This window comes from Phascolarctos cinereus, unplaced genomic scaffold (genome assembly GCF_003287225.1).
Source record: "Phascolarctos cinereus isolate Bilbo 61053 unplaced genomic scaffold, phaCin_HiC Scaffold_4;HRSCAF=312, whole genome shotgun sequence".
Taxonomy (NCBI): Eukaryota; Metazoa; Chordata; class Mammalia; order Diprotodontia; family Phascolarctidae; genus Phascolarctos; species Phascolarctos cinereus.
The window spans coordinates 489,442,856-489,457,355 of NW_027555847.1; the positions used below are offsets into that span (position 1 = coordinate 489,442,856).

General features: G+C 35.9%; 1 protein-coding gene across 1 annotated transcript in view; it reads right to left on the reverse strand.

Annotated features, from left to right (window-relative positions):
• The window catches only part of ASXL3 (ASXL transcriptional regulator 3), a 224,618-nt gene that overhangs the window by 114,951 nt on the left and 95,167 nt on the right, over positions 1–14,500 (reverse strand).

Genomic DNA, 14,500 nt, shown 5'->3' on the forward strand with positions numbered 1-14,500 from the left:
AAACAGAACAAAAAAATCGAAAACCAAAAAACCACACCAAACTCATTCCTTCATTTATGTGGTGCTATATATATACACACACACATATATACATATATGTATATATATATATGTATATGTGCGCTAGGGCTTTTATTTGTACAGTAGATTATGGGCTGAACAATATATCCCCAGTTTAAGCAAAAAGAATGAAAATCAGAATGTTGCCTTTTAAAATGTAAAGAAACGGGCCCCTTTCTCAGACTATCATTTAATTTTCCCATCCTCCAGGGTGATGTTTTCCCCTTTCCGTGAACTAGGGAGATTTTTACTTTTTTCCCCTCTAACACTGCTTATAGCACAGGCAGGATAAAGAAGCTTTATTTGAATAAAGTGCAAAATTATCAACATAAAGCTTTATGGCTACCTCTCTATACTGTTCATATGACTGCATGTCTTTTCTACTTCCTTGCATCATACATGGTTGAGGGGTGGGGGGGTGAAAGGAGTACACTAAGGTTTGTGGTCCAAATTCGGCATTCAGGTCTATCAGCAATGATAATAACAACGATGATAATAATAACATTTATATAGTGCCTTAAGGTTATCTCATTTGATCCTCTGAATAAACCTATGAGAGAACTGCTATCATTATCTCCATTTTACAGTGAGTCAGTCAATAAACATTTATTAAGTGATTACTTTGAGCCAAGAACTGTGCTGAGCACTAAAGATACAATAAAGACAAACAGCAGTCCCAGATTTTACAGCGTAATGGGGAGACAACATGCAAACAACTATATACAAAAAAATATATGAGATGGGATAAATTAGAAATAATTAAAAGAGAGAAGGCACTAGAATTAAGGGTGATCAAGAAAGACTTCCTTAGAGAAGGGAGGTTTTCAGTTGGGACTTGAAGGAAGCCAGGGAAGCCAAAAGGTAGAGATAAGGAGGGTAAGTATTCCAGGCATGGGGGACAGCCAACAAAAATGCCTAGAATTGGGAGATAGACTGTCTTGTTTGAAAGACAGCAAAGAGTCCAATGTCATTGGAATGAAGAGCTGGGGGAGGGAGAGTTAGTGTAAGAAGACTGGATGAGGAAACTGAGGTTGATTTGAGCAGGGAATTCTTCCAGATTCCAAATCCAGCACTCTTATCTACCACAACATTTAGTTAGATTATATAAATGTTGACAAACCTATTCTCTCAAATACATACATCTTGGCTTCCTGCCTGTGTAATTTATGCACTGTCTTGGAATGACATGAATCCTCACTCTTTAGAATTATTTTTACATCCACTGCTTTTAAGGCAATGATGTTTACAATCTTCTATCTTCCTCTTTTATCATGTTTTACAAACAAATTCGTATTCTAAACTGGTGTTGACTTGACATCTATCCCTCTTGACAGGAAGAGGAACTATTTGATGGCAAAATCAGTTTCTGGGTGCTTACACCCTTCCCATTATGACAACTGTTGAGTATCAGTTAAAACTTTTACATGAAAGAATGATTTTTCCTTTTTCTATTTCCCACTTTTTGGTATTGATGGCTTATTTGAAAAGTGGAAGTTGAAGCTGTTGTGACTGTTCAATCTCCTCAAATTCAGCCTCTTTTCTAATCTAATTTTTACCTTTCCTCCAAAGAATCGATATTCTGACAGACAATTTTTATATGAATCCCACTTAAGTAACCACTTGTCTCCTGTTAAGAAAACTTTATTTTTTGATGATTTTGTTTGGTGTTCTCCATGTCTATGTCCTTATTTTTTTTTAATACTATTTAATTTTTTTTCCAATTACATGTAAAGACAATTTTTAACATTCATTTAAAAAATATTTTGAGTTCCAAATTATCTCCTCCTCCCTAAGACAGTAAGCCATTTGATATAGGATATGTATGTGCAATCATGTAAAACATGATTGCATGAAAGAAGATGAAATGAAAGAAGAAACAGGCCAAAAGAAAAGAAACACAAAAAGAAAAATTTTAAGTGAAAATAGTATGCTTCAACCTGAATTCAGACTCCATCAGTTCTTTCTCTGAAGATGGATAGCATTTTCCATTTTGAGTCCTTTAGAGTTGTTTTGGATCACTGTATTGCTGTGAAAAGCTGTTGTTCATAGTTGATCATTGTACAACACTGCTGATACCGCGTACAATGTTCTCCTGGTTCTGCTCACTTCACTTTGCATTAGTTCATGTAAGCCTTTCCAGGTTTTTCTGAAATCTGCCGGTTCATCATTTCTTATTGCACAATAGTATTCCATTATATTTATATACCACAACTTTTTCAACCATTCTCATAATTGATGGGCATCCCCTCAATTTCTAATTCTTTACCATCACAAAAAGAGGTACTATATTTTTGTACAAGTAGGTCCTTTTTCCTTTTTTATGACCTCTTTGGGATATAGATCTAGTAGTGGTATTTCTGGATCAAACGGTGTGCATCGTTTGATTGCCCTTTGGACATAGTTCCAAATTGCTCTCCAGAATGGCTGGATCAGTTCACAACTCCACCAACAGTGCATTAGTGTCCCAATCTTCCTGTATCCTCTCCAACATTTTATCATTTTCCTGTTCTGTCACATTAGCCAATCTGATATGTGTGAGGTGCTACCTCAGAGTTGTTTTAATTTCAATTTCTCTAATCAATAGGAATTTAGAGCATTTCTTCATATGACTATGGATAGATTTGATTTCTTCTGAAAATTGCCTATTCATATCCTTTGACCATTTTAACAACTAGGGAATGGCTTATACTCTTATAAATTTGACTCAGTTCTTTATATATTTGAGAAATGAGGCCTTTATCTGACAAGCCTGCTATACTGTTTCCAATTTTCTGCTTTCCTCTTAATCTTGGTTTCACTAGTTTTGTTTGTGCAAAATCATTTTAATGTAATCAAAATTATCCATTTTACATCTATTAATGCTCTCTATCTCCTGTTTGGGCATACGTTCTTCTGTTCTCCATAGATATGACAGGTAAACTATTCCTTCTCTTATTTTGTTTATGGTATCACCTTTTATGTCTAAATCATATACCCCATTTTAACTTATCTTGATATATGGTGTAAGATATTGGTCTATGCCCAGTTTCTGTCATACTGTTTTCCAGTTTTCCCAGCAATTTTTATGAAATAGTGACTTCTTATTCCAGAAGTTGGAATCTTTGGGTTATTAGGTTACTATAGTCATTTACTACTGTGTCTTGTGTACCTAATCTATTCTACTGATCCACCAGTCTACTTCTTAGCCAGTACCAGACAGTTTTGATGGTTACCACTTTATAATATAGTTTGAGATCTGGTACAGTTAAGCTACCTTCCTTCGTATTTTTTTTTCATTAATTCCCTTCTATTCTTGACCTTTTGTTTTTCCAGATGAATTTTATTATTTTTTCCTATAAAATATAGCTCTATAAAATAATTTTCTGGTAGTCTGATTAGTATGACACTGAATAAGTAAATTAATTTAGGCAGAATTATCATTTTTATTATATGAGCAATTGATATTTTTCCAATTGTTTAGATCTGACTTTATTTGTATGAAAAGTGTTTTGTAATTGTGTTCATACAGTTCTTGAGTTTGTATTGGCAATATAGACTCCCAAGTATTTTATACTGTCTGTTGTTGTTGCTCATCAGGAGGTTGATGTCTTGACTTGCAAGTGAACTGGATTTAAGTGAGGCAGGGCTGTGCAAAGTCATGCCTCCTCCTCACCAGCGTTTTGCTTCTGACCACTATCTCCCAAATCTGTCCTCCTTTCTTGTCAGCCCCTCTGTTTACTTAACCCTCTCCCCTCCTATTTCCCTGTAGGATAAGAGAGATTTCTATACCCAACTGATCATGTATGTTGTTCCTTCTTTGAGCCAATTCTAATGAGAGTAAGGTTCAAGTGATACCCACTGCCCACCCTGCCATCTTTCCCTCCATTGTAATAGGTCTTTTGTGCCTCTTCATGTGAGATACTTACCCTATTCTTCTTGTCCCTTCCCTCTGCTCCCAGTAGAATCCTCTTTCTCACCTGTTAATTTTTTTTTATATCATTCCCTCAAAGTCACCTTATATCCACACCCTTTATGTATACTTCTTCTAACTGCACTAACAGTGACACAATTCTTAAGAATTTACAAGTATCATCTTCCCATGTAGGGATATAAAGAGTTTAGCCTTATTGAATCCCTCATGTTTTCTCTTTTCACTCCCCTTCCTAACCTCTGCAGGTCAGCCAGACTGACTTTCTTGAGTGTGCCACAAAGAACATTTGATCTCTTGACTCCATGTCTTTGGCAAGTCATCCATGACTATAGTTCTCTCCCTTCCTCACCTCCAACTCTTAGAATCCCTCTTTTTCTTTCAAAACTCAATTTCAATATGAAGCTTCCCTAATGCCCCACGTGCTATTTCTCTCCTCTCCAAAATTACTTAAATCCATTTTGTTAATATTTTGTAGATATTTATATATGTACCATGTTTATTCTTCCATCCTTCTTGACCTCTCTGCAGCTGACACTATTAATTTCTCTTTTCTCCTGGATATTCTCTTTTTTCCAAGATTTTCATGACATTGCTCTCTCCTGAATCTCCTTCTGTGTCTGACTGCTCCTCAGATCCTTGCTAGTTTTCATCTGCTAACTATGTGTCCTCACTAAGGTCTGTATAGGATCTCTTCTCTTTTCTCTCTACAGTATCTCATTTGGTTATATTATGAGCTCCCATGGGGTTCAACCATCATCTTTATGCAGATCCTTCCCATAGCTACATATGCAGCTCTAACCTCTCTTCTGTGCTCCAATTTTGCATTACCAACTGCCCCCTGGACACCTCAAATTGGAAGTCTTGTAGAAATTTCAAAGTCAACATATCCAAAATAGAATTAATTTCCTCCTAAATTTTCCCACTTCCCAATTTCCTATCACTACATCTTGGTGTCTTTCTCAACTTCTCCCTTGTATTCACCTCAGATGTTCAATCTGTTGCTAGATCTTGTCATTTCTACCTTTATTATTTTTAAGTAATAATCTTTGTTATGTTATTAAACATCTTTCATATACATCCCCTTCACTCCACTCACACAGCCATTACCCTAGTACAGGACCTTAATACTTCTCACATGGACTAATGCAACAGCATTCTAACTGATCTCCCTGCTTCATCTCTCCCCATTCCAATTTCTTTTCAACTAAGCTGTCAACTGTAAGCAGGCAACAAGCATTTATTAAGCACTTACTATATACCAGGCACTATGCTAAGCTCTAGAGGCACAAATACAAGCAAAAAAAAATAGTCCTTGCCTTCAAAAAGCTTGCATTCTAATAGAGGAAGACAGCCCATAAAAGGGAGCTAAAAAGAAGGGGATGGGGTGGGAGAGAAGTTGACCTTCAGAAGCACAGGGAATATTAACAGACAGTTTTCCAATGAAAAAATCAAAACAATTTACAGTTATATGAAAAAATTCTCTAAATCGTTATTGACTAGAGAAATGCAAATTAAAACTATCTTGAGACATCATTTTACATCTACCAGATTGGCTAAAATGATAGAAGGGTAAAGTGACAAATGTTTGAGGGGATATGGAAAAACTGGCACACCAATTCATTGTTGGTAAAATTGTGAAATGATATAACCATTTTTGAAAGCAATCTGGAATTATGCCCAAAGAGTTATGAAACCACCTATGTATACCCTTTGACCCGGCAATACCACTAGTTGGTCTATTTCCAAAGATGATTAGGGAAAAAGGAAAAGAACCTATATGTTCTAAAATGTTTATAGCAGCTCTCTTTATGATGACAAAGAACTAGAAATTGAAGGGCTGTCCATCAATTGGGAAAAACCAGAACAAGTTATGATATATGATTGTGATGGAATATTACTATGCTATAAGAAATGATGAGCTCAATGATTTTAGAAAAACATGTAAAATTGCATAAAGTAATGAAGAGTGAAATGAGCAGAGCCAAGAGAACACTGCATACAGTAACAGCAATATTGTTTTAAGAATAACTTTGAGCATGGGTAGGCTGAGCTGATATAATTAAAATGACAATACTACCTAAATTAATTTACTTATTCAGTGCCATACCAATCAAATTACCAAAACATTACTTTACAGAGCTAGAAAAAATAATAACAAGATTCATCTGGAAAAACAAAAGGTCCAGACTATCAAGGGAAATAATGAAAAGAAATGTCAGAGAAGGTGGCCTAACCATACCAGATTTTAAATTGTATCATAAAGCAGCAATCATCAAAACTACTTGGTATTGGCTAAGAAATAGAGTGGTAGATCAGTGGAATAGGTTAGGTATGCAAGACACAATAGTCAATGACTATAGTAATCTACTGTTTGATAAATTCAAAGACCCCAGCTTCTGGGATAATAACTCACTATTTGACAAAAACTGCTGGGAAAACTGGAAAAGAGTATGGCAAAAACTAGGCATAGGCCAAAATCTTATACCCTATACCAAAACAAAGTCAAAATGGGTACACAATTTAGATATAAAGGCTGATACTATAAGCAAACTGGGAGAGCAAGGAATAGTTTACCTGTCAGAGGATTTTGATTACATTAAATTGAAAAGTTTTTTGCACAAACAAAGCCAATGCAACCAAGATTAGGAGGGAAGCAGAAAACTGCAAAAGAATTTTTGCAACCAATATCTCTGATAAGGGCCTCATTTCTAAAATATATAAAGAACTAAGTCAAATTTGTAAAAATAAAAGTCATTCCCCAATTGAGAAATGGTCAAAGGATGTGAACAGGCAGTTTTCAGATTAAGAAGTTAAAGCTACCTATAGTCATGTGAAAAAATGCTCTAAATCAGTATTGATTAGAGAAATGCAAATCAAAACAACTTTGAGGTACCACAGCATACCTATCAGGTTGGCTAACACAACAAAACAGGAAAACGATAAATGTTGGAGAAGATGTCGGAAAATTGAAACATTAATCCATTGTTGGAGGAGTTATGAATTAATCCAACCATTCTGGAGAGCAATCTGGAACTATGCCCAAAGGGCTATAAAAATGTGCATATCCTTTGACCCAGCAATAGCACTTCCAGGGCTATATTCCAAAGACATCATAAAAATGGGAAAAGGACCCACATGTACAAAAATATTTATAGCAGCTCTATGTGTGGTGGCAAAGAATTGGAAATTGAGGGGATGCCCATCAACTGGGGAATGGCTGAACAAGTTGTGGTATATGAATGTAATGGAACACTACTGCAGTATAAGAAATGATGAGCAGGCGGACTTCAGAAAAATCTGGAAAGACGTGTATGGACTGATGCTGAGTAAAGTGAGCAGAACCAGGAGAACATTGTACACAGACACAGCCACAATGTGCAATGACTAACTTTGATAGACTTAGCTCTTACCAGCAATGTAAGGATCTAAGACATCTCCAAAAATCTGATGATGGAAAATATCATCCACATCCAGAGAAAGAACTATGGAGTCTGAATACAGATCGAAGCATACTATTTGCTCTTTTTTTTTTTCCTCTTCTGTTTTATTTTGTTTCTTCTTTCTTGTGGTTCCTCCTATTGGTTCTAATTCTTCTTTACAACATGATTAAATGTGAAAATATGCTTAATAGGAATGTATATGTAGAGCCTATTTCAGATTGCATGGTGTCTTGGGGAGGGAGGTAGGGAGGAAGGGGGAGAAAATTTAAAACTCAAAAGCTTATGGAAGTTAATGTTGAAAACTAAATATAAATCAATAAAAATAAAATAAAAAATAACTTTGAGCAAATAAGTTAAAGTCACCCCTCCTCTATAATCAATAAATTCCAATAATTCCCTATTGCCTCCAGGATCAATTACATGCATAAATTGCTCTGTTTGGCATGACAAGCCCTTCAGAAACTTGCTTCTATCTTTTCAGTCTTTTTAAAATTTATCTACTCATGCCTCCTTGACAACCCTAGCACATGACACTCCATTTCCTGTCTTCGTCAATGAACTTCCCCAGTGCCTGTAATGCTCTCTCTCCTTATCTCCATATACTGGTTTGCCAGGCTCCCTTTAAAAGGTCTTTCCCTGTTCTTCCTCCTCCCACCCCCACTCCCTGTTAATGTCTTTCCTCAAAGATTACTTTCCATATCTTGTATATAGTATGTAAGTACATGGTTTGTTTGTATATCTCCTACATTAGAATGTGAATTCCTTGACAGCAGGGGGCAAGTTTCTGCCTTTCTTTGTATCCCTAGTTCTTAATACTGTGTCTGTTGTATAATAAACATTTAATAAATGCTTGTTGAATGAGTTTAATAAAATATTGACTCCTTGAGTGTAGTGATAATCTTAGTTTTTGTTTCCCAATTGCCCAGCCCTGAGCAAGTCTCAACCTTTCTGGGTTTCAGTTTTCATCAAAAAATAATTAGATGCCTGCTATGTGGCAAATACTATGTTGGGTACTAGGAATATAAAGAAAAAAAACTTCTTAAAGTTTTTGCCTTGCTATTTAGATGATTTTGAAAGTCCCTTACAATTCTCAATCCAATTATGCATTATCACTAACATTTATCTCAAATCTGAAAGCAGGAGCTTATGAATCTTTGATCTTGAACACAAATAAAATGCATACATAAATGTGTGTCTACAGTAAACTACATACAGACAATTGTGAAAGGCAAACACATAAACTGGATCCTTAGATGCAGACAAGCCACAATAATTTTTAATGTATCTGTAAATATTAAATCCCATTATATATCCCAAGAGTCCCTATATGAAGTTTTTGGATAGCTTATTCTGAAAAGCACTTGTGCGCTGAGTTAATGGGCTTATTTTTTCAAAGAAAGATTCTGGAGTTCTGACAGAACATATTCTTTCCATTTTTTCTCATTCTTGAAGCTGTTTTAATAATATATGTCACAATGAATAAGTAATGTTGGGCTCATTTTAATAACTGCTCTTAGATAAATAAACAAATATTCTGGGAGACTAAAATTTGTTCTCAGAAATGTCAGCCAAATGAAAATAATGCTTTAAAAGGGAGAGAAAGGTAGTGGTAGGCAAAGTATAAAGGGAGAGCCCTTCTATTTCAGAACAACTGAAAACCCAGACAAGCAACAGGAAGGACATGTATATTCACATTATCTATCAAATGCTGCCACATAGCTTAGAAAATACTAGCTACTTGACATCCACAATAAACTGGTGTTCCTAAATGAGCACAAAGCACAATGAGATAACAGCAAGTTCCGAGTCTTCACACACATACCATCCCTCCAACCCTCTCTCCTCAGGGGCATTTTTCTTTCACAGATTACACAGTTAAAAGGGAAAAGGCACAAGTCCTGCCTCTGGAACACTCACAGCCACTTTGCAGGAAAGAAAAGCTATGAAAATTTAGGAGATAACTTGATGGTCCTAAAGGGCAGCCCAGAAACCATCATATCAAACTGCTGATTTTAAGTTCACAATGTGATTTAAAACAATTGGTCTGGGAAAATGTTCAAAATCAAACCAAATAATGTACTTAACTTAAAAACAGTCTTTTAAAACTGACATCACAGTTTAGGACTTGCTATTAGAGAAGAAGAGTTTTCATACTCTGGTTGTTATTTATTATTAACATCCAATGACTAAGCTAATGTTTATAGATGGTATAAAAACTTTATGGTTCTTTATTTTTTAAATTAAAATTTTATTTTTTTAAGAGTGGCTCAAGGGGCAAGTAGGTGGCACAGTGGATAGAGCACCGGTCCTTGAATCAAGAGGACCTGAGTTCAAATCCGGCCTCAGACCAAACACTTGACACTTACTAGCTGTGTGACCCTGGGCAAGTCACTTAACCCCAATTGCTTAAAAACAAAACAAAAAAACAAAAAAAATTTAATTAACTAAAATTTAAATTTAAAAAAAAAAAGAGTGGCTCTCCTTATCTTTTCCAGAATGGAAGTACAGGGGCCAGTAGAGGACCCTTTTCCCTCTCTGTTCAGGACAGCAGCTTTGACCAACTTTATTTCTGACTTAGGTCATTTGGCCTTTCCTTAAATGACACAGTGGTCCTCTGCTGCCTGAGGCCTAACCATATTAATGCTGAACTTAGTGCTACAGCTTGGAACTCCGCAGCCCAAAAGATCCACTGGCCTTAGCCTCTATAGTAAAGACTGTAGACAAGCACAACTTTCCCTGCCTCTTTGCCTGAATTTCCACCACTCTATCAATACACACTCCCAACATACACAGCCATGAATTAAATATATATGATCCACACATGTGTAATCTCAAGAGTACATATGTAAAGTTTCTGGATAGTTATTCTGAAAAGCACTTGTGCACAAGGTATATGTATTTATAGATATAGATTTAATTCATGAGTTGTCATAGCTAAATAATTCATTTTCATGTGTCCAGCCTATTGCTGGTAAGCTTCTCTAACTAATCTCACCTGATTCTTAGAAAACAGTGCTGAATAAGATAGGTAGGCATTACTGAGTTGCCATTTGTATTGTTGGAGACAATATCCACGTGATGAGATTCTAGAGACTCTACCTAAATACTGTTAACGTACATTCTTTGCCATAAGCTGGGGCTTAAGAGGTCTTTCTGAGGCTAGAAATGGGAACATGGTAGGAAATCCAACAAGAGGCATTATTATTAATAGTAAAAATGACAACAATAACTCATTTATGCAGTGCTTTACTATTTGCAAAGCACTTTCACACCATATCTTAACTGATTTTTATATCTCTATGAAGGTGTTCTTATTATCCCCATTTTACAGATGAAGAAACTGAGGCTCTGTAGAATTAAGTGACTTGCCCAGGGCAACTCAACTAACAAGTATTAGAGACAGGAACAAAGAAAGGTCTTTCGGATTCCAAGTCTAGTACCTCTGTCTACTACATCATATGGTATTCCAACAACAGTTGTAATTGAGGGAGTAGCAATAATCATACTTCAAAAGTATAGGCAGCTAGAGGTGGCAAGATGACTAGGCAGATAGATCACTGGATCAGCAATCAGGAAAATCTAAATTCAAATACTTATGAGCGTTGTGGACAAGTCACCTTTTGTCTGTTTCCTCATCTATAAAATGGAAATAATATTAGTGCCTACTTCTTGGGGTTGTTGTCAGGATAATGAGAGAATATTTATAAAGTGCTTTGTAAACCATAAAGCACTACACACACACACACACACACACACACACACATGCTAGTTGTTATTATTATTTAAAAGCAAAGGATTCCTGATGTCATTGTATAGGTACTCTCTTCACTAACACCGACCAAAATTCGTCAAAACTTAATAGCTGAGTCTTAAAGAGTTGCTATACCTGGGGGGGGAAATCATCATCACCTTGTGGCCACCTTGGTGACTGAGGGTGCACTTAACTAGACTAAACTCAGATAACAAAATTATAATAGATGTCACTGGGCCCATATATACTGCACTCCTTGATGAACTATCAGAGAAGAGGAATAATAACAATAACAACAACAATAATGTCATCTTGGACCAGATAAAAATAAAATTATTAATGTATGGCAAGGAAAGATAAGAGACTGAAGGCTTCAAATTTAAAACAAAAGGTCACACCATATCAATGGATGATGTACCTAGTTCTCCTCAAGGTAAGACAGACTGAGACTAAAGATATCAAGAAGGGTGTGACTGCATATGCTAAGAAATTTACTGACTTCCTGAAATTAAACATGGATAGGACACGTGTTACCAAGGTATTCTTTTTCTTTCTTAAGTAGTAAGAGTAGGGGGTGAGAAGGTAAGAAGATTTACTTATTAATTTTTTTAAAAAAGCTGAATGGAAAGAACACAGTCATGTTAGAGCAACTGACACCTGTACACACACACACACACACACACACACACACACACACACACACACAAAACCCAAAAACAATCTTAGCATGTGCTTTCAGAATTTTAAAATGAACCATAAAGGATCTGGAAAGTACCCTAACAAAATCCCATATGTAATATTAACAAAGCACTAAAGGAGCTATTGAGAGATTCAAATTTTCCTTACAGAAAGGAAGAATAGGATTGTTAGATGTTCTTAAGGCACATAACAGTCAAAAACCTACAGAAATACTTTTGGAATAGGCAGGCATCACCTTTACCAAGCAATTTTTAAAACTGGCCAACAATGACACACCATTGGATTTGCAAAAAGTGACTGAAAGTGGTTTCTCTGGGTGGAGTCTATGAAATAATTAAGATGAGTGACATTCATATAAAATCAGCCACCAATACGTCAACAAAGAACCATCTAACAAATGGCTGAGTCCTGCAGATTTGTTAGTAGATATAGAGATATTTACAACAGTAATTTAGGATTTGGTCTTGGCCACCAGAAACTATAGAAAGGTCTTCTTCATGGAACCAGAGGGCTGGGACCTAGAGATCAACACAGATTATTCAAGGAAACAACAGAGAGAATACACATTACTTCAGGCTATAAGAAGTTTGCACCTACAGAATACCTAGCACAAGGCCCCAGGATTGTTTCTATCAGAACCTCATCTAAAATGATTGGAATGAGATGATCAAGATAACGATAATAATAATAAATAGCTCACATGTAAATAGAACTTTAGACTTTGAAAAGTGCTTTCATTACAATAACCCTATAAGATAGGTAAGAAAATTGATAGATATATGTGTACACACACACACACACACACACACACATACACACACACACACACACACACATATATATACATGTATATACATGTGTGTGTATATAAAAGCCATACACACACACACACACACACACACAACCTTACCTACAGAGATAGAGAGCCAGTTTTATAGCTAGCAGAAAGTCTGGCGAAATAGATGAACAATCACAGATCTAGAGCTGGAAGACACAGTTAGAGGCCACAGTCCAATCTCTTCCTTTCACAAATGAGAAAAAGGAAGTCCAGGAAAACTCAGTCATAAAGTTAAGTGGCAGAGGCAGGATCTGAATAGAAGTACTTGGACTTTGGAGTGTTGTTTCCTCAAAGAGCCAACCCTGGAGTTAAAAATACTTGGTTTTCAAATCACACCTCTGATACCTCCTGCATGAGCATGAACAATCAATTATTGCTCCCTTAGTGTCCCAGGTTGCTAGGAATATAAATTACAGATCTCTATCAGTAGAGAGAGTTTCCCCAGGAAAAGGCCAGCCTCTTCTCCACCCCTACCCCCTAAATGCAGGCATTCAAGTGAAGCGACTCAGGTCTGACTATAAGCCTGGAAAGCATCTGCACATACAAGAACTCACATTCAGATCTCCTGATTTCAAAATCTGATATTCTTTCTACTATTCCAAAAAAAGGCTATCCATCTAACATGTATCTTCCTATTTTTTTCCAAGATTGTTATTAAAATGCCATAATACAACCTAAAATATTCTGATTTGTTCTATAACAGGGTTCTTTATCTGGCATATATGGAATTTTTAAATATACATATTTTAATAATGATATTTCAATAATAACTTAGCAAAAATATAACTAAAATAATATTTCAATAATAAAAATGGCTAGTATTTATATAGCACTTTAAGATTCAAAAGTACTGTTTATAAACATTATCTCAGTTTATCTTCACAGCAACCTTATAAAGTAGGTGCTATTATTATCCTCATTTTATAGATGAAGAAGCTAAGGCAGAAAAAAGGTTAAGTGACTTGTTCAGGGTCATACAGCTAGAAGTATTTGAGGCCAGATTTGAACTTAAGTAAGTGTTCCTGATTCTAGACCCAGAACACTATCCACTGAACCACTTAGCCCCCAACATAATGATTTCCTTTGTAATCTTATGTATTTTAATATTTTAATTTATTCACTTAAAAACACTATTCTGAGAAAGGGCTCATATGCTTCCCAATTCCAAAAAGGTCCATAACACAAAAAAGGATTGAGCCCTTCTTTGCCTATAATGTTGTTGTTGTTCATAAAATGATAGCAATGAGATGATCAAAATGATGATGATAATAATAGCTCACATGTAAATAAAACTTTAGACCTCACAAAGTCCTTTCATTGTAATAACCCTATGATATAGGGTTACTGTAACCCTATTTGTGACCCCCATGGAGCATGCTATCCAAGGGGTTTTCTTGGCAAAGACACCGAAGTAATTTGCTATTTCCTTTCTCCAGTGGATTAAGATAAACAGAGGTTAAGTGACTTGTCCAGGGGCACACAGCTAATAAGTGTCTTGAGACCACATTTGAACTCAGGTCTTCCTGACTTCAGGCCCACCACTCTATCCACTGGGCCACCCGCTTGTCTCCTAGGCAAAGGTTAAGTGACTTGCCCAGGGTCATACAGCCAGTAAGTATCTGAGGCCAGATTTGATTCTAGGCCCAGTGCTCTATCTACTGAGCTATCTAGCTCTTAGCCTGTAAACTCATACTTGAAATTTTGCCCAACAACAAAATTTTATTTGGCAGGGAAAGTCTTAGTGTTGTGCTTTCTTCTTTATTTTGATGTTTTCTTTCTTAACAATTGAGAGAAAAGGCATT